General features: G+C 40.5%; 1 protein-coding gene across 2 annotated transcripts in view; it reads right to left on the bottom strand.

Annotated features, from left to right (window-relative positions):
• Window positions 1-25,907, bottom strand: part of LOC124552424 (activin receptor type-2A) — a 109,459-nt gene that overhangs the window by 81,461 nt on the left and 2,091 nt on the right. The gene's annotated exons all lie outside the window — the stretch shown is intronic.

Below are 25,907 nucleotides of genomic sequence, written 5' to 3'. Positions count from 1 at the left end.
CATTTTGAAGAAAATTTGGGTTATCTAGGACACAGTTCAGAATTTCCTGGGAAATTTGCACGCAATTTAGTTTTTGTTCGTCACTCAGGATTTTTGGCACCAACTTGGCACACACCTTTCGCACGGCCAAATCCTTAGCAACAGTTTTTTGGATGGTACCATAGGAAATCCCCAACTCATCAACCGTAAGACAAATGTCTAAGCGCCAGTCCGAGTCCAGGAGCGCCTTCACTTTGGCCGCATTTTCATCAATCCTTGAGGTTGATGGGCGACCGTCGCACTGGTCATCTTTGACAAGCTCCCACCAGTCCTGGAACAGTTTGTGCCACTCAAACGCTGTTGAGCGGCTCAGGGCACCATCCCCATAGGTGTTCTCAATCATTCTGAGTGTCACCGTTGCAGTTTTCCTGAGTTTCATGCAGTATTTGATGGCGTAGCATTGCTCAAGATTTTTCTCCATCTTGAAACACAACCACATTACTGAACGGAGGACCACAAAATTCGATGTGTTCACTCTCTGCTTCCCTGCAGGTGACTGGAAAAAATATCGGTCTCTCCACTACCACACCCAGGAGGTCCGACCCCCTTCACTGTTCCATTCGTGCTACAGAAATTCAGTCCTACTACTTATTGGTCACACCCTGTAGATATCATAACTAAAAATGCAAGTGAAATTTCCTAGCAGATCAAAACAGTGCACAGGACTGGAGCTCAAACACACAACCTGTACCCTTCGTGGTCAAGTGCTTTACTGACTGAGCTACAAGAGCACGGCTGACGACCTGCCCTCCCAGCTTTACATCCACTTGCACCTCATCTCCTACCCTCCAAACTCCACGTAAGTCTCCTGCATACCTTGTGGGACTAATACACCTGGAAGAAAGGATATTGCAGAAACATGGCTTTGCCACATTCCACAGGATTGCTTCCAGAATGAAACTTCAATCACAGAGGGAGAATTAACTATGCAAATAGTCCCCCAGGCTGTGGCAATCCCTCATCTCCACAATATCCCAGCTTCTAGGACTGTGGATTTTCTGTGAAGTTTGGAAGGTGGGAGATGACGTATTGTCAGAAGTCAAGCCGCAAAGATAGGTTCTGAAATGTGCTCGGATAGCTCAGTTGGAAGAGCACGTGCGCGTGAAAGGCATTGGTTCCAGGTACGAGTCATGGTCTAGCACAAAGTTTTAACCCGTCAGGAACTTTCAGATCAGTGCACACCACTGTGCAGAGTAAAAATTCATTGTGAAAAATAAACACTGTAATGAAAACGCTAGTTTTCTTAAGCCCACAGATAGAAATACACATTACTTTTCTCTGTACAGGTACCACAGCTCTACAAAATTCAAAAGCTTACATTTTATGCCTCTCTGACTGTAATTATAAATTATTTTCCTCTATCGGCTGTTGGTGTTGTTGTTGTTGTTGTGGTCTTCAGTCCTGAGACTGGTTTCATGCAGCTCTTGATACTATTATATCCTGTGCAAGCTTCATCTCCCAGTACCTACTGCAACCTACATCCTTCTGAATCTGCTTGGTGTATTCATCTCTTGGTCTTCCTCTATGATTTTTACCCTCCATGCTGCCCTCCAATACTAAATTGGTGATCCCTTGATGCCTCAGAATATGCCCTACCAACCGATCCCTTCTTCTAGTCAAGTTGTGCCACAAATTCCTCTTCTCTCCAATTCTATTCAAAACCTCCTCATTAGTTATGTGATCTACCCATCTAATCTTCAGCATTATTCTGTAGCACCACATTTCGAAAGCTTCTATTCTCTTCTTGTCCAAACTATTTATCGTCCACGCTTGATGTTAACAAATTTCTCTTCTTCAGAAACACTTTGCCATTGCCAGTCTACGTTTTATATCCTCTCTACTTCGACCATCATCAGTTATTTTGCTCCCCAAATAGCAAAACTCATTTACTACTTTAAGCGTCTGATTTCCTAATCTAATTCCTGCAGCATCACCCAATTTAATTTGACTACATTCCATTATCCTCGTTTTGATTTTGTTGATGTTCATCTTATATGCTCCTTTCGAGACACTGTCCATTCCATTCAGCTGCTCTTCCAGGTTCTTTGCTGATAGTTGATAGCATACAGAATTCAGCAGAATTAAATATTGAGAATTTTTCCATATGGATTAAAAGTGCAAAAATTTCTGTTCCCTTGTCATCTAATTATGAGCAATTGCTAATTTAACAGTAGCAAAAGGTGAAAAGCTACAAATAGAGTGAGGAGCTCTGTTATTTGTATGTGGCTCAGATTTCTGTATAGTCCATATTTGTTTTGTGCTCTAATACTTAGCTCTAGGTACTCCTAAGGTAACACACGGCAGACGAAGTTCAGCAGAAGAAATTCTGGTCTCAAAGCGGGTGCCAGATATCACCACTTGACCATGTTTACTCTGCATTTTGCAACTCCTGTAGCAGTCTATTCAGTACTCCTCATCTACTATGCTCTAGTTCCTGCACGTGTGATTCTCTCTTTGGAGTGGAGATCAGTGTGTCCAACCATAAAAGTAAATGGCAGGTCTCAGGTTGGTCTTCTAGTCATGGTGTACATTAGATAAAGCTCTTTCTCGACTTATGCCGAGATGGAACTGTTTGGTGGTTATACACACATCAAAAAAAGATTTGCATCACCCCAGTTCACAGAACTCCTGAAGATAGATGTTGACTGTGGACATTGTATCACAGACACAGTTCCTTTGACTGTTCAGAGATGTCACTAAAGCCGCCCAAAGATGTGAACAACCATGCATGAGTAGCGCCTATTAGACGGAGGGGGTCCGACAGCCGATCAGTTCCGGTCATTTCACTAGGAAGGAGATACACAGCTCGTGTTGCCTGTAGTTCAAACATGCCTAGATGGTCAATACTGCGGTTCGAACGCGTCCGCATTGTTACTTTGTGCCAGAAAGGGTTCTCAACAAGGGAAATGCCCAGTATCTCGGAGTCATCCAAAGCAATGTTGTTCGGACATGGAGGAGATACAGAGAGACAGGAACTGTTGATGACATGCCTCGCTCTGGCCGCCGAAGGGCTACTACTGCAGTGGATGACCGCTATCCATGGATTACGGCTTGGAGGAACCCTGACAGTAATGCCGCAATGTTGAATAATGTTTTTCATGCAGCCACAGGATGTCATGTTGCGACTCAAACAGTGCGCAATAAGCTGCATGATGCGCAACTTCACTCCCGACGTTCATCTTTGCAACCAAGACACCATGCAGCACAGTACAGATGGGCCCAACAACATGCCAAATGAACCGCTCAGGACTGGCGTCATGTTCTCTTCAGCAGTGGGCGTCACACATGCCTTCAACCAGACAATCGTCAGAGGCATGTTTGGAGGCAACCCGGTCAGGCTGAATGCCTTAGACACACTGACCAGTGAGTGCAGCAAGGTGGAGGTTCCTTGCTGTTTTGAGGTGGCATTATGTATGCCACTGGTGGTCATGGAAGGCACCACAGTGACTGTATGATAGTGAATGCCATCCTCTGACCAATATTGCAACCATATCGGAAGCATATTGGCCAGGCATTCGTCTTCATGGACAACAATTTGCGCCCCCGTTGTACACATTGTGAATGACTTCCTTCAGGACAACAACATTGCTCAACTAGAGTGGCCAGCATGTTCTCCAGACATGGACCCTATCAAAAATGCCTGGGACAGATTGAATAGGGCTGTTTATGGACGATGTGATCCACGAACCACCTGAGGGACCTATGCCAAATCGCCATTGAGGAGTGGGACAATCTGGACCAACAGTGCCCTGATGAGCTTGGGGATAGTATGCCACGACGAATACAGGCATGCATCAACTCAAGAGGTACCGGTGTGTACAGCAATCTGGACCACCATCTCTGAAGGTCTCGCTGTATGGTGCTATAACATGCAATGCGTGGTTTTCATGAGCAATAAAAAGGGTAGAAGTGATGTTTGTTTTGATCTCCATTCCAATTTTCTGTACAGGTTCCAGAACTCTCGGAAGCGAGGTGATGCAAACTTTTTTGATTTGTGTACATTAAGTTCTATGGGCCAGTTCGCTGCTTTTTCCTGTCTATTTCATTGGCCATTTTCTGTCTGATATTTGATGATGCTATGGCCACAAGTTGATTAATTTTGCAGACAGGTGGTGGCCTCAGCCATCTGGTAACAGTCCTGACGTCTACTTATTTGAAGTGGCAAGACATCACCCATACTGGTACCACATTTTCTCCAGCTGTAAAACAGAGCCCCACTGCTGATGATCGAATAACTTCAGGCTGCGCTCCACGTGTTGAACCGGTCAGTTTACGTATCATATTGTTCACTGCACATATTTTTTTCTTTTAGATCAGTGCAGTGTTTTCCAAATGACAGTGAACAGTCTAGGCAGACACACTCATATTTTGGTTTGGTGCAGGGTTGTAGCCTAACCACTCTCCATTCTATTCACATATGTCTTGAGGCTTCTCTAATATGCAGGAGGAATGCACATAACTGCATTTTTTCTGGGTTAGGTCACAGGTTACTTTCTTCATAGTCGTTTCCCTAGGTATCCAAAGCCTCTGTCACTTTTCTTTCAACCTCCTCAAATGATGTTGCTTGAACAGTAATGGTGGTGTCGACTGAATCTTTCATTTTCCAACTGGCCTGGCTGGTCACTTGTGTGTATATTATATAGAACAGGGGAAAGAACGCTCCCTTGTGGTAAGTCATTCTTTTAGTTTCTCCAACTACTTTCCTTCCCTTGGAGGATTATATACAACCTTCAATTCGTACCATGCCTCACAACATGTAAGTCAGTCAAACATCCTTTGTTATTTCATAGACTTTTGTGAGGAGTCATCGGTGGTTTACTGTATCGTATGCAGCAGACAGGTCAACAAAGGCAGCAGTAGTTACGATTTCCTTTCAGAGTTGTCTTCAATGTTTTGAGTCAGATTTAGTATTTTATTACATCATGCTTTCCCTGGTCTGAATCCAGTTTGTTCAGGGATTCTGTCTTGTTTTTTTCCATACAGTAACAGTTGGTGAACAATCAGGTTTGGAGTGCTGTTTGTACACAACAGTGGGCTTGTAGGAGCATAGCTGCAATTTTTTTTATTCATTTCCACACTCTTCACCTGTTCTGTTTCATGTCCTTACCAGAAAGTAATTTAGTCCACCTCTCACTTCTTCATTCAGCTATGTTTCGCAGCAGTAGTTCTCCTGCTTCAATTGTATCTGATGAGGAAGTATCTGCATTGTACTTGTTACAAAATGTGCTCAACAAGTCTTATGAGCTTGAGTCAAGGCCACATATATATTGGGTCCTACATCCAAGTACAATATGCCTCCTTGATGTTTTCTTTGCAAGTTTACAAATTCTTTGTACATTTTTGGGTTTGCCTCTGTGTTTGACTCTGAAAGCCTTCAATTTTGCTTTGTTGGTGTTAAAATAGCATTTGACGGGTACACTTCCTATTCGGACAACTCCAGAAACTATGTAAGATACAGGGCAACATTCCATCCTGGGAAAGGTCTACCGTATTTGTAAAACAATAAGTGCTGTTCTGTCATGAAGATGATGTCCGGATTATATCCTCTCTATCATCTGCTGCTATTAAGTGACGGTCTTAGTTTAGGATCAGAAATACACTTCAATCCCTTGTTTCCTGTTCAACTTTCTAGTTCTTCCCTCCTCCTCCTCCTCTTTTTTCCACTTGAGTTATATCCACAGTCAACAATTTCTCAGTTAAAATCTCACAATCCACTCTTCATGTTTTGATTATGAAAAGTATTTGGCTTATGGGAGGTAAAATCGATATTTATTTTAAGGTTGAACAACAAGTACACCATTTCTGTTCTACTGATTTGTGTTTACCTCAAACTAGTTTCTGGCTTATTAGCCCACCTTCAGGAAACAACTAACTAGTGTCAGAGAGGGACACTGGCTCTTCGGTAACTAAGTACCACTACCTAAGAACCAGCATCCCTTTCAGATGCTAGTCAGTTGTTTCCTGAAGATGGCCTAATAAGCCAAAAACTAATTTTAAATAAATACAAATTAGTAGAACAAAAACAGTGTACTTGTTATCCAGTCTTATATATGGAATTGTTCTACCAAGAAGTAGTGGAAGAATCCAAAACTAAAATCAATATTAGGTGGTTTGTACACTAACATAATACTACACAACAGCAGCGCAATTGTTACAATTTCAAGATTGATTGTATCTGTGGTACTTGTTGACTCAATCTCCATATCTGGTCTTACAAAGATACCGCTACCATACTGTTCATGAGGCCGTACTAATATCACCACCATCCCTTCAATTTTTGGTCTTCGGTTGTTTGCTCCTCTGCATGCTTCTTGCAATGCTAAAATGTCCTATGAATGTTGTTTGCATTGTCTGACAGCAAGAACTCTTTCTCTCTTGATAATCCTTCAATATTTAATGAAGTCTTCACAATTTTTGGTCTCCAAAAAGGTCCAATTTTGTGTGTTTGCCATTTTTCTCTGATGATTTCCGGTGGCAGAAGGATTATCAGTTGACACTAGCTCATCATTTCCAGGGTATGTCTGGTTCTATTCTCCCTGCAACAGTAATTCACAGAGGCTGCTTCCACACAGAGTTTGTTGTGTTGTCCGAAGAACGAGATGCCAAAGCAAGGTCAACATCTCATAGCAAAACCACAAGATAGCATAGTTGCTGCCAGACACAGCAACAAATGAGCATAGCTGGCATTGACAAGCTCATAAGTGTTTACATACATCTCACTCAGTTGTAATACAGTTATTTAATATGCCATGTGTTATAATGTGTGCTCTGACTCCCCCAGGAGTAAGGCTAAGAACCCACAACTGTACCAATAAGGCTTATTTAGTCCAGTACAAAAGAGCTGTCAATGCCATACAGACTGCCCAGGTGGACTTCTGACTACTCCATTCCAATGTACTTCCATGGATGTTGAAGAGGACAATTAGATACATACTGAATTTCAAAACTGAAAGCTGTTAACAGTCAGTACCAGATACGTGAGAGTCAATGTACTCACGAAAGATCCATGTAATAGTAAGCCAGTATGAGGCTGTCAGGAATAAATGATAGTATCAATATGAAAATCTAATTACTTAATTATAGAAGAAGAAATATAAATACATTTATGGATGAGTTTGAATGATGAAAACAGCACTACTGCAATCGGAGAAATAAAAAGAGAAAAACTTCACCTCAAATTGTATATACATCGTTTACAGTTTGAAATTATATTGCCTGCTCACAGCCATGCCTTTCGTGGAGTATTTTGGCTGCTATGACTTTTTAAGTGGTAGCTGCAGAGAATGGACTATATGGCTCCTGACCAAATTAATACTCATTTGACCACTTAATAAAATTGATGAAATGACATAATCTCTACAAACAAAAATCAATTGCTTCATGTGTGCAAGATCATCATATGAGAATGGCTTGAATGATTTGGCTGATCTTTTTTTTGCATGTGTATTTAGTGTTCTCAGGACAAGATTTGTATGAAAGAAAATTTTTGGAAAATCCACTGGAGAAGTCAGAAATTAAAATCAACAGCTTGACTGATTTGGTTGATTTTTGTTGTGTTCGTAATTGTGGATGGTAAATGGCGCTTTTGGTACAAAAAAAGGAAATAAAACATTTTTATGTTCACAGTTTGACAGTTCTTCTGTCATGTTTTCATAACAAAAAAAATCAGTTTGACAATTATACATAATATATAAATACATATGTAATATATAAAGGGGAAACATTGTTACCAAAATCCTTGAAAAGTTACTGACAAATTTACTACAAAGTTTTACACGATACTCTCATCATTACGATAGAAATGGGCATAGAGAGGGGTGAGGAGGTTATGCACAGAGAGATTTGGGGGGCGGGGGGGGGGGGGGATGTACAAATGAAAAGAAGGAATGAGAAGACACGTAGAGAGGGGGGGGGGGGGGAGGTGGGCAAGGAATTTAGTATTTATATTCAATTCCTAAACATATTCAGTAATTGCGAAGCATTGCCAGGTTTGCTAATATTACCTAATTTCAACGTGAAAAATAATTTTAAGAAAAGTGTAGGTATATTTAATAACTAGTTGCATTCTTGTAGAGGGAAATTTCATTGAAACAACTGTTTGATTTCTCCACTGTTCAAATGTTGGTGCCTATTCAACTAGCTGTGTTGTTCAAGTGCTGCTTCCGGGATGGGGAAGTGTGCCAGCCCTGGATCAAATCCGCCCTGCAGATCACTGACAAGAGTCGGTGTGCTGGCGAGCCTGGGTGTGGGTTTTAGGCTGTTTCCCATATCTGACTAGGATAGTACCAGGCTAGTAAGCAAGTTTCACCTCAGTGACGAGACTCACAAACAGCTCAAAAACTTTCACACGCTTTCATATGAATAACACGACAAGTGGTCATTTGGGATACATACATTCTGTCTTGGTGGAGCGTAGGATTGGAAGGTTGGGGAGGTAAGTAACTTGTGGAACCAATCTCCCATAACACAAATAGCTAAATAAAATAAAAATAAATAAATAAATGTGGAATTTCTAAAACTTTGGTGGCTAATATTAATAATCAGAAGCTCAGCAATGAATCCATAACACCAAACAAAATGGTAAATGGGGCAGAAACAAAACGCTTTCTCCTCGTGGTATGCAGTAGTTGCAAGATATAGTATTGGAGGACAGAACAGCAACAAATAGCACCATCAGACAGAAGCTTGAAGATGCAGGGGCTTCCATCTCTAACAGTCCATACAAGACTGGCTGAGTTGGTCTACAGAAGGTGCAGACCAATTTTAATGACAGACTAAACAACATGATTATAAAACGACAATTGGATTGCATTCAGAAGTACCGGCACCTCACTGTGAATGATTGAAGACCAGCATTTTTTAAAAATATTTTTCTCTTTGCCTTATAAAAAATATTCCATTTTTATTACGTGATAATGACTCATTTTGCAGTTATGCTTCAGTGATGAAAGCACCATTCAAATTTTGATGAACAAGACATAATCAGGTGATACTCTTCAGAAAAATAAAATGAAAATTGTGCCATATGGTCTATCAAACATAAAACCACAGTCAAAATAGGATCTGTGATTTGTGGTAAAAGATTGGGAAGTCTCTGGGTCATTCAAGGCATAATGAGACAGCAGCAGTACACCAAAGCCTTATGGACTGCCACAACTATGAGACAGGAGAGAGAGAGAGAGAGAGAGAGAGAGAGAGAGAGAGAGAGAGAGAGAAATAGTCAGTGGAAAATGGTTCAACCTGCCACACAATACAATCTGCAAAAAATTTCCTGAAGAATAAAAACACTTCAAGTGTCAAAACTTTATCAGTAAACTGCTGATGTATTCATAACAAAGTTGCTGAATTTACTGTTCTCCAGGAAACTTCTCACATTCAAGTTGTGCTGGGGACCAAGAATTGGCTGAAACCTGAAGTGGAAAGCTTTGAAATATTTATCAATTCATGGAAACTATATCGAAAAGGCAGATTAGAAGCCAAAGGAGGGCTGTGTTCATTGCGGTTGACAAAAATATTGCCTCTATCGAAGTCGAATTCAAGTGTGACAGTAAAGTTATCTGGCCGAATAGGCTACTACAGGTTTAGATGAAATCAAGTTAATTGTTGGATGTTTTTACTAGCCACCCAATCCCACTGTGACGGTTATAGAGTCACTCAATGAAAGTCTACAATCATTAGTGCACACAGATACACAGATTAGGCAATATTAGTTGAAGGTGACTTTGACCCACTGACTGGGACGTCATTGCAGGGGGTACAAAAGGGCAGTCTTGTGAAGTTCTTTTGACTAGGTTTTCAAGAAAGTCAAAAATTTTAGACCTTGTAGCTACAAACAGGCCTGATCTAATCGACAATGTCAGTATAGAGAACGGGATTAGTAACCACAATCTTCCCATTACGGCTTTGGCTATTAAAGTTAGTAAATCAATCAAAACAGCTAGGAGAGTGTTTCTGCCAGAAAGTGCAGACAGTTGTTGGAATCCCACTTAGACAATGGAATGACACCATTTAGTTCCACATGATGGATGTGGTGCGATTATGGGCAAAGGTTAAACAGGTTGTAAATCATACTCTGGAGAAGTATATGCCAAGTAAATGGATTAAGGAAGAAAAAGACCCAACAAAATCTGAAAAATGCTGAGGAAGCAAAAGCTGTTGCACCATTGGTTCAAAATAGTAAGCGCAAATGAGACTGGCATAAGTTAATAGAAATTCGTGTAGCTGTAAAACATTCAGTGGACAAAGTGTACAACTGTCATACCTTAGCAAAAGGTCTTATTGAGAGCCTGACAAAATTCTAGCCCTACATAAATCTCTAAGAGGGTCTAAAGCTTCTATCCAGTCACACTGACCAGTCTGGTCTGGCAATAGAAGATGGTAAAAGCTAAGTTGAACTTTTAAATTTTGCATTTAAGAAATCATTCATGCAGGAGAGTCGTACCAACACACTGCCTTTGGACAACAGCACAGACGCAGTAGTCCGCATTCCTGGCATAGAGAAACAAATGAAAGAGTTGAAAACAAATAAGTCGCCAGATCATGATGAAATCCCAATTCAGTTTCATGAAGAGTACTCTACAGTACTCTACAGCTCTTTCCAAAGCTGTTTCACAGAGGAAGACCGCACTGCAGTTCCTTCTCTAAATCCTCGCACAAACGAAAAAATGGCTGACATCGAAATAAGTGTCCAAGGAATAGAAAAGCAACTGGAATCACTCAATAGAGGAAAGTCCACTGGACCTGACGGGATACCAATTCGATTCTACACAGAGTACGCGAAAGAACTTGCCCCCCTTCTAACACCCGTGTACCGCAAGTCTCTAGAGGAACGGAGGGTTCCAAATGATTGGAAAAGAGCACAGATAGTTCCAGTCTTCAAGAAGGATCGTTGAGCAGATGCGCAAAACTATAGACCTATATCTCTTACGTCGATCTCTTGTAGAATTTTAGAACATGTTTTTTGCTCGCGTATCATGTCATTTCTGGAAACCCAGAATCTACTATGTAGGAATCAACATGGATTCCGGAAACAGCGATCGTGTGAGACCCAGCTCGCCTTATTTGTTCATGAGACCCAGAAAATATTAAATACAGGCTCCCAGGTAGATGCTATCTTTCTTGACTTCCGGAAGGCGTTCGATACAGTTCCGCACTGTCGCCTGATAAAAAAAGTAAGAGCCTACGGAATATCAGACCAGCTGTGTGGCTGGATTGAAGAGTTTTTAGCAAACAGAACACAGCATGTTGTTATCAATGGAGAGACGTCTACAGACGTTAAAGTAACCTCTGGCGTGCCACAGGGGAGTGTTATGGGACCATTGCTTTTCACAATATATATAAATGACTTAGTAGATAGTGTCGGAAGTTCCATGCGGCTTTTTGCGGATGATGCTGTAGTATACAGAAAACTTGCAGCATTAGAAAATTGTAGCGACATGCAGGAAGATCTGCAGCGGATAGGCACTTGGTGCAGGGAATGGCAACTGACCCTTAACATAGACAAATGTAATGTATTGCGAATACATAGAAAGAAGGATCCTTTATTGTATGATTATATGATAGCAGAACAAACACTGGTAGCAGTTACTTCTGTAAAATATCTGGGAGTATGCGTGCGGAACGATTTGAAGTGGAATGATCATATAAAATTAATTGTTGGTAAGGCGGGTACCAGATTGAGATTCATTGGGAGAGTCCTTAGAAAATGCAGTCCATCAACAAAGGAGGTGGCTTACAAAGCACTCGTTCGGCCTATACTTGAGTATTGCTCATCAGTGTGGGATCCGTACTAGATCGGGTTGACGGAGGAGATAGAAAAGATCCAAAGAAGAGCGGCGCGTTTCGTCACAGGGTTATTTGGTAACCGTGATAGCGTTACGGAGATGTTTAACAAACTCAAGTGGCAGACTCTGCAAGAGAGGCGCTCTGCATCGCGGTGTAGCTTGCTCGCCAGGTTACGAGAGGGTGCGTTTCTGGATGAGGTATCGAATGTATTGCTTCCCCCTACTTATACCTCCCGAGGAGATCACGAATGTAAAATTAGAGAGATTAGAGCGCGCACGGAGGCTTTCAGACAGTCGTTCTTCCCGCGAACCATACGCGACTGGAACAGGAAAGGGAGGTAATGGCAGTGGCACGTAAAGTGCCCTCCGCCACACACCGTTGGGTGGCTTGCGGAGTGTCAATGTAGATGTAGATGTAGCCCCTTACTTAGCTTGTATTTATCGTGAATTCCCTACCCAGCGCACAGTCCCAAGTGACTAGAAACAAGCGCATTTGTCTCCTGTATATAAGAGGGGTAAAAGAACAGACCCGCAACATCACAAACCAATATCCTTTACGGTGGTTTCATGCAGAATATTTTAACATATCCTCAGTTCAAATACATTAAATTTCCTTGAGAGGGATTAGTTTCTGTCCACGAATCAGTACGGTTTTAGAAAGCATCATTTGTGTGAAAGTCAAAATATGAATGGACGGCAACAGATGCTTTCCATAAAGCACCGGGTACGGTGCCACACTGCCAACTGTTAACGAAGGTACAAGCATACGGAATGGGTTCCCAGATATGAGAGTGGCTCAAAAACTTCTTACGTAACAGGATCCAGTATGTTGTCCTCAATGGGGTGTGTTCATCAGAGACAAGAGTATCATCAGCAATGACCCGGGAAAGTGCAATACCACTTCTCTTATTTTCTGTGTACATAAATGATCCGGCTGACAGGTGGGCAATAATTTGCAGCTCTTCGCTGATGATGCTATGACGTATGGGAAGGCGTCAGCATTGAAAGACTGTAGGAGGATACGAGATAACTTAAGACAAAATTTCTACTTGGTGTGATAAATGGTGTTTGCTCTAAATGTATAGAAATATGAGTTAATGCACACGAATAGGAAAAACAGTCCATAATTTTTGAATATAGCATTAGTAATGCGCTGCTTGAAACAGTCATGTCAATTAAAAATCTATGCATAACAATGAAAACCAGTATGATATGGAATGAGCATATATGGACTGTAGCAGGAAAGGCAAATGGTTGACTTCAGTTTATTGGGAGAATTTCTGGAAAGTGTGGTTCATGTGTAAAGGATACTGTATATAGGGTACTAGTGTAACCTACTGTCGAGTACTGTTTAAGTGTCTGGGATCCGCAGCTGGTCGGATCGAAGGAAGACATCGAAACAACTCAGAAGTGGGCTGCCAGATGTGTTACTGTTAGGTTCGGGCAACAAGCAAGTAATGAGATGCTTCAGGAACTCAAATGGGACTCCCTGGAGGGAAGGCAACATTCTTTTTGAGGAGCACTACTGAGGAAATTTAGAGAAGCGGCATTTGAGGCTGACTGCAAACCATTCTACTGCCGTCAACCTACATTTCACGTAAGGATCACGAAGACAAGATTATAGAGATTATGGCTCATACAGAGACATACAGACATCTGTTTTTCTCTCACTCCGTTCGTGAGTGCAGGAAAGGAAATGAGTAGTAGTGGTACAGAGTACCCTCCACCATGTGCCATATGGTGGCTCGTTGAGTTATGCATATAGATGTAGATAAAGATGTAGGAAAATGTAACTTTACTAGAATGGTCAGGAGATTCTCCTGATTTCGATCCAATAGAGAATGTTTGGGAGTTGCTAAAAAGGGAAGAAGCCAAAGGCTAGGTCACAAATAAAATAAATTTGACTTAAAGGGTCATATCTCACTGCAATCAAAATCAATATTTGAAGGAGATATCTTTGCAATGCGAAGATTGTAAGCCTCGCATGGTGACTGCTACAAGGGGTGGTTTGGCTAACTATTAATAAAAAGCCATAAAGATTGGTTAAATCCCTTTGTTGTGTGATAAATGTTGTTCTTACACATATGTGGGTGTATTAGTCCAGCAACACTTGACATAATAAAAAATCAATAAAACATTTATTTAAATAATTTTCCATTATTTCCACATACAAGTGTGTGTAGTTGTGTATTGAAGCCAGTCTGATTTTCTAATTTAGACCCCTAGTCATTTACACACCTCCTTTCGCTTCCTTTCTTTTTTAACAGATCATCTGATGAGCTGCTAAGAAGTCAAAAACTGTTACACTGCCATTTCTGCGAGCTGAGGGTGAAAAATATGATAAAATAATTTCCTCCTGCTTTTTATTTTACTGGTACAGCAGGAACCATTGGCAATGTTTCTCTCAATTCTCTCATCCTCCAACTTTCATAAAGATATAGTCTAACCCATATTATCAAATATCGTTATTAAATCAGAAAAGATGTCCCTATTACTGTTCTGCGACCATTTATCCTGTAAATGTTTCCTACACAAAAAAAGTAACAAATGGATGGTTCCTTTCTGAAGCCAAACTGCAAACCTTTCCCATTCCCTGTCAATTAATAGTAATTCATTAAAAGAGTCAACGATCCAGTGCTCCTGCGCAATACAAAGGACATACACAAGAAAGTACAGAGCTTATAAAAAGAATGAGTAATTCGAACATGGCCCGCTGCTGAACACCAACTAATTTTACAAATTCAAGTAAATGCAGATGGAACTAAACAACAAATGATGACGAAAAGACTGAAGCAAGACGCAATATGTGCATTTGCAAGGAAACAATACTCTGAATACACACTTACTTTTAATTCCTTTTTTGAATCCACCTGTCAGGCACATTATGTCCCCCTCTCCCCCCCATGTGACTACTGAATCAAATATCCACAATTTAATACTGATATTCATTCCACATAGGCTACTGCCCTATTCTCATATGCTGTGTGTTGGACGTTTTGGTCTAATTTATCTGCACTATTGTCCCCTTACAAATCCTATTCACTGACAGATGGTCCTTGCATGAATAAGGATAAACAAAATAAATAAATAAATAAGAGCAACAAGTAAAACGAACACCAACACCATTACAGTGGAATTTATATCTCCTTTCTCTCTCTCTCTCTCTCTCTCTCTCTCTCTCACACACACACACACACACACACACACACACACACACACACACACACACACACACACACACTTGCACCTCTAACACAAACGGGAAGTCCCCATGAATACAAGGTGTCACAATTGAGAAGATCAAGTACCTGTAATCACTCTGGGATGTATTTGTATAGCATCTGAATGCCTCCTTTTTAAAGCCAGACCTTTTTCATTTCTTGTACATCATTAATAATTCAAAATTACAAGTCACAATGTTTGTGCTCTTGTGCGATTCAAAAATGTAAAATTGTACACGAGTACATATAACTCATACAACAAATGGGAAATCCTAACATGGACCGCAATTGAACCACAACTAATTTGTAGTAAGGGCAACTGGAAAACAGCATAAACAAAAACAAAAGGCCTAATTCACAATGCAAAAATATGCATTTGCAAAGGAATGAGACTCTGCATACACACACTTACTTTACTTTCATTGCCTCTACTGAAAACTTATCACCACTCAGTAATGTGGATTACTTTTCCACTGCACTACTATCAATCCACTTATTAGGCTCATTTAATTTTTTCCTCTGGGACTACCAATTCATATATCAGTCTGCATTTAATACTGTATTTATTAAGGGCATATCACACCCACACACACACACAGACACACACACACAAAAATAAAAACCATTTATCTCTTACTCAAAATATGTGCATGCTCACTAACATGGGAAGTAAGCTCTCACAAATGTAAATGGCCACCAGTCTCAATATGCTGTGTGAGAATATACAGAGCATGTACTCACTGCCAGAATTGGGTGCAGTTGACATGATTGCCTCCCGACCTCTCAGTGGCACCCACAAGCAAGCAGTGCCGCGCCTGGCCCTACCGGAGCAGCAGCAGTGGACGGCCCTAACTTGGTCTGATTGAGCCCACAAAAGCATCATTGAGATAAGAGATCCCAATAACTGCTTGTAATGCAGCTCCTTAAAGGGCTGTCGGGTGGGAGGACAATGGCCCCTGCTCTTACCGGTCAGCATGCTGCTGCAGTGGGTCACAGATGGACGTGAAATGTGTTCAAATGAACGAATGATCAGAAAAATGTGAAGGCAAAAAGATAAAATGGGTACAAACAATCGGATTGGATAGGTACAGTGCACAAAATTACAGAATTACAATGCCTCTTTTAGTCACTTCTACTACTTCCTGGAGCCCAAATCTATGCGCCTATAATAAATACAAGATGTTATATAACAGTGGTGCCAAAAATCTTGGAAGGTTTTTGACCAATTTGTTTCAAATTTTTACGCAGTGTTCTAATAAACAATCACAAGGACACTGGCTACGTATTTTTCTAGTGTATTGTATGAATGGGAAACACTGTTACCAAAGATCTCAAAAAATTCTTGACCGATTAATGTCAAATATCTACATACATAAACAATATTTAATATTGTTTCCAAAAATCTTGAAAAGCTATTAACCAAATTACTTCAAATTTTTACACAGTACTACTGTACACATTGTTTTTTAAATAACATGTACAGGCTTTCTGCTAAAACCAACGGCGTGCAAGAAACTGCTCTAGTGTACTTTGCTGTGCACATTTACAATTTTGTCAATTTTAACAACAGTAGCAGGGCATTTAAACCATTAAATAAATTGTCAGGAGGTCAAATGTCAAATTAAACACCTTTCAGCTATCCAGTTTCCAAACTTATTTTAATTGCTGACAGTTCAGCAGATGATGGTTGAAGGTATAGCTATAGCAAGCATAAATCTACTGATACCAGTATTGCTGGCCCCTGTTTCAATCAGATTCGAGATGGAATCTTCCTACACGTCGGTCGGGGGCCTGAAGATGGCATACAAAATCAGCGAAACTGGTAACAAGTTCGGTAACTGGAGGGCTGAAAGGTGTTTAATTTGAGATCCTGTATCGAACAGCCGTGTCCCGCAACCATCTATGAAAAGATGGACATACAGAGGTTAAATAAATTGTTTCACACATATTTATTCCTTCTCCTTATAGGTAAGATTAAACAAAAACTGTATACAGAACAATTATCTGATTAATTTCCTTTCTCGCTGTCGGTTTTAACACAAAAAAGAAAAGTTGAATTTATGGCTCATCAGCTGATGATTAGAATACTACTACGGAATCTGAATCGTCCAAAATTACATCACCCTACCATTCGCAGATTAAAACTATGTGAAATACTCTCATTGAAGCTACTGTCCTCACACATCCAGCAGCTCCCATATCCCGTACACCAATGATCCCAACTGATCTAGTAATTCATTTTAAATGACTTTTGACCCAAAGTCAGAAAAGTGAGGAAGAGGAAACAGGTAGAGATATGGGGATGGGGTGGGGAGATGGAGAGAATGGTGGGGGCGGAGATGAAGGGGGGGGGGGGGGGGGGGAGAAGAGGATATTAGGACACATAGCTAATTCCCATACATACTTAGCACTGCCAAGCTTGCTTGTCAGAATTAAAATATTTAAGGCGCAAAACAACAACTTCTACCAACAAACCTTTACTACAGTAAGATAATTTAGTATTCAAACAAACTGAAAAGAGCACATGTACCTTTCTAATGCAACTCAAAGCTGTATATGTTGCCATATCTTAATGCCATATTTGCACAATTACATATTGAACTTGGTTCATGGTTTGACATCATTTTCAAGCCATTCCATACTACCACTAACAGTTTTTTTTTTTCCAAATTTGGCATTAGGACATTTTCAGGTACCTACATAAGACCTACATTTGTTGACCGCACAATTACAAATTCTGTGATGGCTGTAGAGGTATACTGACACACAGTGTTGATAGGTTCAACTTTCAATCTCACGTAAGAATGACATATTGCATTACTACAGCATTATTGAGTTTCACTTTTAGGTAAGAAGTTATCAAAGAGAAGGACCTATTTTCACAAATATCATTACCACAGCAACATTTCAGATATCTAACAAATCATAACTTTAGTTACAGCTGATTTCCAAATGTCAATAATTCTGAACTCTTTTTTTCCGTTGCCCTCCATAATTTTATGGAAATAACAACTATCAACTACAGCATACACTTAGTACACACCTGACAAAACATCTATTTTATTTATTAATGTGCATTCACAACAGGTATTAACTGTTTACCTTCACTTTCTTCCATTTAAAAAAAATAATAAAACAAAAAAAATCTTTTAGCTGAATAACAGTCTCTTGTGAGTGACAAATATTTGACACCACATACTGTTTAGAAACTTATATTATCAATTTGCTTTTATGTGTAGCAGAAGCTCACAATGAGTGAATAGAGGAGCAACTTTCATTCACTTCATCAAGCAATGTCAACAGTTTCACGCAAGATAACTTCATAGCATCTACTGTCCCCTATTTGAATTGTATCTGATGCTGTACGGCCAAGAGACAAAAACGCTTCCCTTCACAGACAAAACAAGAACTATAATCAAATCAAATAGGCAAGCATTAAATAAGAAATCTGTGACTGCATGATGACACTTCAATATTAACAGCTATGAGCAGCTGAACAACACAAACAATTGTCAGATTTTTCTTGTGAGGTTTCATGGAGTTGACATTGTATGAAACACCAGCAGAAGCTCCTATCTGACTGCCAAGACAACAGGGATACCAGAAAAAGTAAAGCAAAATCTTATGGAGTGGCGTAATGCTTGCATTCAGACTAGTGTTTGTCACCTTCAACCATTGCTATAAGTGTAACATGCTTCTGCCAGTAAAAACAAAATACTCATTTCCTGCCATTTCTTCCTCATCTCATAATACTCAGTTTAGGATCTTTTGGCACCCATATAATTTTGGCCTTAAAAGGTTGAGAAACTATACAGGATGTGTAAAAACCAATTGCAGAATATATATGAGACTAATGTGTCCTACAATGTAAGACAGGGTCCGTCATATATTGGTCCCTAAAAGTTTGGTTAGTCAGCAGAGTTACCTACTTTATATGGCCTAGGTCCTATGACAAAAGAACAATGTGTAACACAACATTATTGATGTTAAGTACAAATAATATTGCAAAAAAGTCCAAAGCAAAAATGGAGAATACACAAAATCCAAACGATAAGCAATGCTGCCATCTGTGTGGAGAACCTCGGTTCATTTCCCAATACCTCCTTAGACTCCCCCCCCCCCCCCTCATAAAATGTAATCTAATACATCGGTCAATGTTACCAAGCACGAGAGCTTGGTTAGCCATAAGATGTACAGGCTAGCTCAGAAGGTGCCTCAATTTGAAATTTCATTGAACAGTCATAAAAAATTGTGGAGATTGATCTCTGGTTCCTGGCAGAATATGCTACTGGAAGTTGCATACTGTATTTTCAGACATCCTGTGTATGCATGTGGCAAGTCAAGGTATTAATGGAAATTAGGAATAAATTTGCCCCTGACTGCAAAAATAATTTTCAATTTTTGTTGTTGTTTCAAGATCAGTTTTGAAATTACCAGTCCCATCCTCAGCTGCACGTGGTATATGAACATCTAATCGACAGGAGGTACGAAACATCCTGCCAGATCAAAACCGTACGACGCACGAAGACGAACTCGGGACCTCTCCCTTTCACAGGCTAGTGTTCTGCCTACTGAACTGTCCAAACGCAACTTACAACCGATTCTCAAAGCTTTACTTCCGCCATTACCTCATCTGCTACCTTCCAAACTTCAAACTTAACAGAAGTTCTCCTGTGGGACTAGCACTACTGGAAGAAAGGATATTGTGGAGATATGGCTTAGCCATAGAGTGGTGGATGTTTCCAGAGTGAATTTTTCATTCTGTAACAGGGTACCCACAACAGGTAAACGTCTCGAGTTTGAGTCTCAGTCCAGTACATAGTTTGAATCTGCCAGGAAGTTTCACATCAGCACACATACAGCTGCAGAGTGAAAAATTCATTCTGATGGGAGGCATGTTTCTGCCAGGATCACAGCTCACTGTCATCACCGTCCAGCAGCACTGTGATCTGTAACACCTGTGTCCACAGTGCCACTGGGAAAGTGAATTCATTTAGGAGATTCCCTGGCCCAACATATCATTTGACTGCGCTGCAGTGTTCTGTCACAATGGAAAGTTTAAATATCACTGTATTAGCATACCAGAGGGCATTATATACAATGAACGCGGGAAAAAATCCAAACAGCCAAGATCACTAGCAAAATATTTATTTAGATGACCAGTTTCAGTAAGACCATGTTATCATTAAGACACAGAGGAATTACAGACATTGGCTCCGAGTGGGCACAGACTGAAATGAATGGGGAATCTGAAAAACCTGTGCGGGGTCAGGATTTAAACCTGGGTCTCCTGCTTACTACGCAGACGCTCTGACCACTGAGCCATCTGGATACAGTGGTCACAGCAACTGCATAGACCATCTTAGCACATCTCCCTTCAGACCAAAAGTCTCAACTTATCCAAACACTAGAAATATAGTGCTCCTTATCCGTTACCCTCATTACTCATGGCATTTCACAGATTCCCAAAAAAGTTCGAGCTTGGTATGCATCTGCACTGAAGAGACCATTGGCTGCCTCACCTTACACACACACACACACACACACACACACACACACACACACACAGAGAGAGAGAGATCAGCAAGAACTTTATAACCACCTGCTTAATAATCGCTTCTATGTCCACTTTTGGCATGGATAATAGCAGCGATGCATCATGGCATGGAAGCAATAAGGCCTTGGTAGGTCACTGCATGGCGCTGGCACCACATCTGCACACACGAGTCACCTGATTCCCATGAATTCCGGGCAGAGGAGAAATGAGCTCTGATGCCACGTTCAATCACATCGCAGATGTGTTCGACCGGGTTCAGATCTGCCGAGCTGGAGGGGGCCAGCGCATCAATTGGAGCTCGTCACTGTGTTCGTCGAACCTTTCCATTATACTCCTGGCCTTATGACACGGCACATTATCTTGTTGAAAAATGTCACTGCCGTTGGGGAACACAATCGCCATGAAGGCACATACATAGTTTGCAACCACAGTACGATTCGCCTTGGCCATCGTGGTGCCTTGCAGGAGCTCCACTGGACCCACGGCTGTCCATGTAAATGTTCCCCAGAGTACAACTGAGCCACCACCACCGTGTCACGGTCTCGCAGTACACGTGTCACGGAGTTATTCCCCTCGAAGAAAATGGGTTCGTGCCCTCCCATCAGAATGATGAAGAAGGTATTGGGATTCATCAGACCACGCAATACACTGCCCCTGCGCCAACGTCCAGTGCTCGTGGCGACACGCCCATTCAGTCGTAGTTGTCGATGTTGTGTTAACATTGGCATGTGAATGCGTCATAGGCTATGGAGGTCCATCGCTAGGAGTCTTCAGTGTACTGCGGGTTCAGACACACTTGTACTCCACCCACAATTAAAGTCCGATGTTACTTTCACCACATTTCGCCATCTGTCCTCTTTTACGTCTGGACGTAGTTTAACCTTGGTCACTCCTCGTGCTGAAGACACTCACCACAGGACTTCTCGAAAACCCAACAGGTTGTGCAGTTTTCAAAATGCTCATGCATAGCCTCCCAGCCCACAATCTGTCCTCAGTCAAATTACGATTGTGCACCTTCCCTGTCCGACACACAGACAGTAAGCTTACTGATACTACATGCACTGTATGTGTGTGTGTGTCTGACTAGCAGTCATTCCTCGGCAGGTGGTGATGCTATCGCCTAGATGGGTTAATATCGATAGCAGGTTGCTGGTCAAAACGACACACGTGTTAGAGTACTCCGTGCAGTTGCAAAAAAAATATATGTATATCATGCTAGGATAGTTCATGCAGTGGCAATGATGATTGTGTGTGGATGGCTTGGTAGTCTGAGCATTTGCCTGGTAAGCAGGAAACCCAGGTTCGAATCCCAGCCCAGCATAAATTTTCAACTTGCCCCATTCATTTCACTCAAAAGCCACATGCACCCATGTCTAACTACTTTGTGTCTTAATTCATAATGGCTGCTGGACCAAAATTATGAGTGTTCTTTCGGTCATGTCCAAAAGAACTGAAACCGAATATATACTATGTTACCATCTTCGGAGCTGCAAGGACAGAACCATATTGACAGGATATAACCAAATAGAGTTGGCTTGCCCATACATACGGAAAGTTATGCACTTTCAACTTTACAATTCATACAATCTCTGCCATCTGCATTTTGAATCGTGTTATAGCACAAACGTATGTATAAGGATCGTGGAACACATTGGACATAAGCATGTTATAATTAAAAAAACTGTGTGTACAAAACATAAGATCAATGTGTGAACTGCCAGTGTTGGTGCTCATACCACAGCTGAATACAGACTACAATGTCAAGTAAACGCAACACTACATCGTTAGCTCACCAGAAGGCACTACAGTAGTCCAATTTACAATTTGGTTTTCCGTAACAATAGTAGTAGCTGTTAACCCATAAATAAAAAGAGCTGTACAATAACAAGAATTTTTCCTTTTCAAAGCCCAATCCCACCAGAGAATTCTATGGTATTGGCCAGATAATTTTATAAAATTATTCTTATATTAAAAGGAATAAAAGTTTTAATAATGTGTAACTGTAACATCCAGCTGTTCCTTGATGGAATATAGTAAACAATCAAGCTAATCATTCTTTATACAGTGTGACATACATCGAAAACATACATCGAAGTATGTCATCATGTTTGCAAGGTTTACATGCAACTGCACTTTCAGAGATACTTCAAGTTCCCTTTGTGATGGCACTATATACTTGCAGTATTTGTCTTTCCCAAGTTCATCATACTATAGAGTGGCCTCATTCTGCCAATGTCAGGAATATGTATTTTATAAGCCTCCCTTTCCCATTTGATATGTACATGGAACAAGTGGATGTCACCACGTAAACACCAGGCTCTTCCCTTGTCATGTGAACTCTACATTAAATTCAGATTGGAGGCGGTAAAATTGTTTAACAGCCTAATTGAAATATTGTGTCTCATAACTTCTCAAATAATGTTTCATAGTGTCATCACCATTCATCTGAAAACACAAATTAAACTCCCTGGGAAAGTGCTAAAAAAACTTTGGTACTGACTACATTGATGTGTTATAATCTGAACAGAAAACATGGTGATACTGTACTTTTGATCTCTTCCTTAATTTTGATTTGCTGAGGTTCCCACACATGAGCACTATTCAAGAATGATGTCACACTATCTCGCATATGCAATCACTGTCCAGTCTGACACCGCTTTGCCAACTCACAACCGAACTTTCATCTTACAACTCAACCCAGAACTTGCGCTACACTGTAGATCATCTCCTCGCCAAGTCTAAGATATTGTATTCCCATTCATTGGCTTCACCAATTACCAAACAGTCACCTCCGAATCTAACCTAGGGATCGGGCAACACTACATTTCTGTTCGACACCACAACCTTCATTCCAAGTTCCTTTTTAGGTGACACAGTCATGACTTCACCAACTCTTAACCCAATTATCATCTTACAAACTTATCTAGACCTCAGGCCATGCTACGAATCAGTCTGTCACCACAACTTTCATTCCCACAGAATGCTTCTTTTTACATGACATATTTGTTGACTTCACCAACGCAAAACCAAATTATCTCCCAGCAAAGCCTAGACCTGGAGCTATACTACAGATCAGTCAGCTTCATTATACCTGACCCGTTCCTTGGTTCTGCCACGATGCCACCAAATCATCAACTTCCAACCTAATGTAAACCTCTTGGTTGACGTGAAAGTCTCAATTTTGGCCTCTTTTCTCGTCTCTCACTGGTTACATGAAATTATCCAAATGGCTACATGAAGCTGGCGTATTGCCAACCCACGAGCAGTAGAGAAACATCACCATGACTGGCTCTGGTCTAGATCTAGACTGTAGCCTATATGAAAACTCACATGTTCACATTGTGGTTTGATACATTTCAGTTACTGACACTGGCAAATTTCGAGGCATCAATAACAAGAACAGGAAAAAAATGTAACATGCAATACATCACCAGCCAAAACCAACAGGTATCTATTTCTGTCAGTCACCTGCCTTCTGGAGTGACCAGTGAAAATATAGCACTGCTTTTTGTGTGAGTATATGTGTTAACAATTGTACTGTTGTATAATACACCATGAAAAAAATTCACAATGTAGGCTCTATCATACACAAGTGAAAGGAATCATTTCTTGTATCTTTCACAAGAAGTTGGTACTTTGTGTATAGCACTCCCAGTTTGCTAGTTGTCGGAAGGTAAGCTACAGCAACAAGTATGGAATTAAAAAGATCAAATGGTAGAGCACACACTTCCAATACTCTATGTTTCACTCCATTGACAATACACCTAGCGCGCGTGCGTGCGCCCACACACACACACACACACACACACACACACACACACACACACACACACACAAAAGAAGGGGGGGGGGGGGGGGGAGTACCATGAGAAAGGCTACTATGAGAAGTCAACTTCTGAAATGAGATCTGATCCTGCCCCACACACATCACCCAATGTCACCCTCCTAACTCCCACATCATCACTGTCAATCCTTATGACATTCTCCAACCATTATCCTCATCCCAAGTTTCCTACCCATGCAATACTCCTTGCCGTAAAACTTGCCCCATGCAACCCAACCACTAACACACACTCCACGCACACAATTGGGATCAAGGGCAGAGCAATTTGCAAAACAACACATATTATTTACCAAACACTTTGTGTCTGCTACACATAATGTACACAATATGTCCTTTATGCAATGTATGCACATTTCATTAACAATTATACAAGACTCTTAATTTAGTTTTCATTTGATGCAATCTTCCATATTGCAGTAGTTATAATGAACTTGATATATGGGATATATTTCTAAAAATTTGATACCCTCTTCTATTTAAGGCCTACCTACTGACCTGCATTACAATAAGAAGGCCACTTAAGGAAACAGTTCCTCGACTGACTGAATTAGGTAGAAAATATATAGCCTGCATTTTCTTTTTCAGCAGCCAGGAAAACAAACTGCAAAACCCCACCGGCTGTCAAAGCATAATGATCAACGTCTTATGTGTGCAAACGAAAAATTTATTGTCCTGATGCAATGTACAATACAGACAGTGTGGCGATGTGAGATGTTGTCACCATGTTACATAAGTAATTTCAAAGATAGATGGACATCACAAGCCCTTGATTTGAGTTTCTCAATATTTTAAATTAAAATAAAAACAGCAGTATGCACAGGTAGTTCTAGTTAGAATCTAAAAATACTTTAGTGGCCACAAAACAGTCATTAGTTCATTCACATAAAGTATTCTGTAGATCACATCTTGATGTGCAAAAACTACACAATACCACAGACATGCAGTTATGATCAACTGCTTCTGTAATTATACCAATGACAGGCACTTTATATTGTATGTAAACAACAGTTCCAATTCTCCATTTACAATCTCTACAAATTCGTGTCTTGCACAACAGTACAAAAGGCACCAACCCTTTAATCATATTTTTGAACAGTTGTTTGCTTATTATAGCACATTCACTATTTAGGTGGATATATTAAAATCTATTAAAAGAGGTGAAGTTATGTATGGATAGAGGTTTATGTCCAATAGCTATAGCTTCTGATGATGGCAACTAATTTTAAAACAAAGTACTGATGTACTAGTATTTGAATAATTTTAAAAGATTTGAAAGTTATCAATAGTAACACTAACATAATCTGAAGATTGGACTGAACACAATCATGCTTTGGTAGGCACTGTTCTTACTGAATGTAGGAAAGGCTTCCTTGCCTCCAACTTGCACACTGGCTTACCTATCATTCAACAATGCATTTACAGTGGCAAAGGACTTGAAAAAAGACATCCAATGATTAAAGGTG

Source organism: Schistocerca americana, chromosome 10 (genome assembly GCF_021461395.2).
Source record: "Schistocerca americana isolate TAMUIC-IGC-003095 chromosome 10, iqSchAmer2.1, whole genome shotgun sequence".
Taxonomy (NCBI): Eukaryota; Metazoa; Arthropoda; class Insecta; order Orthoptera; family Acrididae; genus Schistocerca; species Schistocerca americana.
This window is presented reverse-complemented; position numbering and strand designations above follow the sequence as displayed.